The sequence below is a fragment of the Limanda limanda genome, chromosome 15 (genome assembly GCF_963576545.1).
Source record: "Limanda limanda chromosome 15, fLimLim1.1, whole genome shotgun sequence".
NCBI lineage: Eukaryota > Metazoa > Chordata > Actinopteri > Pleuronectiformes > Pleuronectidae > Limanda > Limanda limanda.
The window spans coordinates 2,202,501-2,206,470 of record NC_083650.1 but is presented as its reverse complement, the minus strand read 5'-3'; positions in this window follow the sequence as shown (position 1 = coordinate 2,206,470).

The following is a 3,970-nucleotide window of genomic DNA, read 5'->3' as shown; positions in this document are numbered from 1 at the left end:
CACTCCTGCTGAGAACAACATGTCCATAATAGAAACCTTGGCCTGGAAACCGCCGTCCAGCAACAATGGCTGGTTCACCACTGGATCTAGGACATGAAAACAATGTTACGACACCGCAAATAGCAGGAAGAGTTCCCTCTGCTTCATGTCCTCAGTGAGGCTGTACAGGACATGTAGAGAAGTCCTGATATTTGGATTATCGCTAATCACTGCTCGGCATTAAAAGGTTCATACAAAGCAAAGTGCTCACAGTGAGACAGGTCATCAGATATCAACAGTGTGAGCAGGTGATGTTGTGTCCACGGCTCAGATGTGAGCAGATAATGTAGTTATCAGACTTTGCAGTGGAAACCCTCGTCCTCAGTACTTTTCATTCCGGGAACACGACCCTCTCAGAAATGTTTACACAAAAAGGTCAAAGCTGTTTTCAGTGTTTGACTTGAAAACCCACTTCCTGAATACAAACCTGATCTGACCTCTGCCTGAGTGGCATGATCAAACTGTATTATCCCAAATTCAATTTCAACATGTGACTGCTTTGTGAGTTCGTTCCAAAAATACACACACACACACACACACACAGACAGTAACATGCGAAACCGTGTGTCTGCATTTTGTTTAATTTTGTGGTCACGCTTCTTTTGATCTGACGACGAAGCTGTTTCTTGGAAATCCAAACAGTTTTTGAGAAGACGTTCACCACAACATGACTTTGCTTTCGGTTAAACTCGTAAAACCTCATGACTCAACTTCAGATTTCAGACTTCATCCAAACATCCGACTTCCCGCACAACTTGATGAACTGGTGAAGGAAGAGAAACTTCCACCCACGATGGAATCCAACTTGCAGCTCCTCCTGGTTCTGATTTAAAGACCTGATCTGTTGATACCTCGAGGCGTTGTCACTTGTTGTGTTGCGCTGATTGGACGCCACCTGTTGCTGCAGCTCATGTTTCACCTTGAGCACGATAACGAGTCAGATCCAGTCTTACACCCGAAGTCTCTGCAACCATTAAGTTGACATATGGTCTGATTAGTGATGAGCAGCTGTAAAATATCTCCAAGCTCCAGACGAGGCATCCAGCGAACCTGTGCAGAATATATTAACACGGCTACCTCAGTATCCTGGGTTTAAATCAGTGGAAAACAGCTGAAGGCCACAGTTTAAATCTTCAGATCGCCGCCTGCCTGAAGAATCTCTGATATCAGACACGTCAGAAATGTAATGTGTCAAAGTTTGACTTGTTTCTCACTTGGAAATCCAACAATCCACCAGTAGGCTGCAAACAGAGAGGAGATCTTTGGGATTATTGAGATTCTGAAACAAAGACAAAATAGAAGCATCACATGCAAACTGTGCATGTGATTTAAATAAAGCCGGTTAGCGGACTGAGACCACCTCTCTCTGACGACACACACACACACACACACACACACACACACACACACACACACACACACACACACACACACACACACACACACACACACACACACACACACTTACACACACACATATGGAAGAGAGGGCTGTCTGTTTACCTCTGTCCTCAATCACATATGTCTGTGTCATACTTCCTGTGTGTTTAGCACAGTGGCCAAAATAAAACACAGAACAACAGGTCGGTGTATATGTGTGTGTGTGTGTATATGCGTGTGTCTGTGTGTGTGTGATGGTGTCGGTTTGGTTGAAACCATCTTGAGGCAATTTTCTCTCTTTGTATTGCAGATATCATTAAAGTCTCTGTGTGTGTTTGAGATCTTCAAAGCAGCTTGATTTTCCAGTTAATGACTGTTCTCTTCAAAGCCCCATGCTCTCTCACACACACGCAGACACACACACACACACACACACACACAAGATGTCCCCATCTGTGTTACATCTCCAGTGCGTCTGAACAGCACCTCTCATATATCCAGTGAACTCTCCATTTGTACGTTTGTGTGTGTTTGTGTGTGTGTGTACATGGGTTGCATGTCTTTTTGTGTGTTTGCGACAGAGACGGAACGAGACAGCTGCAGATGTTAAGGACTGCTGAATCCACAATTCATGCACACAAACACACACACACCGACATACACTATACAAGAAGGGTGATACGTCATCCGAAGGTGTGTTGTGTTTGTTTAAGCTGAGGAGAAATAGTCAATGCTAAACATGAGTGTTGGAGGAAGAGGAAGAGGAGATGAGAGCAAAGTAGATGAGGAGGAGGAAGAAGGAGAGGAGAGGAGGAGGAAGAGGAGGAGGAGAGTCTCTGCCACTTCATTTACTTTTTCCTTTTTAGACTTCCTGGTTTCTACCTCATGGCCCCAGGGCCAGTGTGCTCTCTCTTCGTCGCTCTCTAACACACACACACACACACACACACATTCACACTAGGACACACACTCACACTCACACAGACACACACAGACACACTGGGGCCTCCTCTCTTCTCTGCCGTGGTATGAATTATTAACTAATTGTCCCGGTTATGAGTGGCACATGGTGCAGCGTGTGTCCGGCTTATTGTCGAGCTAATGTTGCTGCAGCCTTGAAATTCAATAACGAGCTCACACTCGAGCAAGGGCTGCAAGATGCAATAACTCCAGCTCCTCCACCAGGGACTGGTTTTATCTGTTTGTTAGTCAGTGAGCTACAGGACAGATCACCACACAACCACTAGGATCAAACATGAGTCTGGGAAGAAACCAGTAAAAGGATTTGGGGCTGATCCGAGTCAATGGGTGAATCCAGGAAATCTGTTTCTCTTTCTCTAATTCAGTCAATCTATCTTTGAATTTTTAGTTTTCCTGTATTTAAATAAATAAATGAATGATTAAATGTTTCTATTACTTTAATTTCATAACCTATCAACCATGAAACCATCAGACACACACACAGCTACGGAGAAGCCCTCCACCCTTAGTCTTCCATGACAACACCACCTGTGTTTGTGTGTGTGTGTGTGTGTGTGTGTGTGTCTATGTCTGTGTGTGTGTATATCGCCCCTTCAGCACCACTCCACTCTCTCAGGTTTTGTGAGGATCTGTCACGTCCTGATGACTCTCGTTGTCAACAGCCACAAGGTTTTTTCTGCTCCTGAATCTTTGCTTATTCAGGAAAACGTCCGTCCAAATATTTGTCCCACGCAGCTGCACAGTTTGTGTCTTTAATGGATCCAGACAGGGTGCATGGACGGTCCAGTCGAGTAAATTCAATTCCGCCCTCTTCCTCCGTCCCAGTCAGCAGAAGCCTAGGCCCGAGGAGGAGACGTGGACGTGGGCAGGGAGGATAATCTTCACAGCCTCCTGCCTTGCTGATCGTCCTTGGCTGAGAGCTCCGTTTGTTTGAGCTTCTCCTCTGAAGCCTCGTCTGCTGCTTGAAGGGAAGTTTAAGTACAAACAGGAAGCTGCCAAGCATTGGACCAACCAGCCGGGTCAGGTCTGAGGCCAGCGCTGATGAGGTCTGGCAAAACTCGAGACACTTGGCCGAGGATGGCGTGTACTTCCCATTAGCTCGCCTCATATATCTGCCACGACTCACGACTGCCTTGCACTGATCCTCTCTGGCTCCCTGGTCCATGTGTGAAGCCAATCTGTTGAGAAGGAAACAACTTTTAAGATCCCTGAATCCTAAACAACACTTAAAAACACCACAGATACAGAAGTATTAACATGAATTAATTCACATCACGGAAACTGAACTTCAGTCCTGAAACAGCACAAAGTATCACATGTGAAAACAGATCTAAACTGTTCTTTATCTAGATTTGAGCTTCAATGTTACAGAGAAATGTTGGGCTACATTTTAATAATGCTGTTTAAGACTAAAACAATCTCTGTCGGCACAAGAGTATAAAAGCATTTCCAGCGGGGAACCCCTGCTGTGTCCTCACATCCAATTCCCCCACTTTCTAAAGACTTTATTCGAGAGCCAGGCGGAGAAAGTCTGCAGATAATCTGGAGTCTCTCTCTCTCTGACATTTGC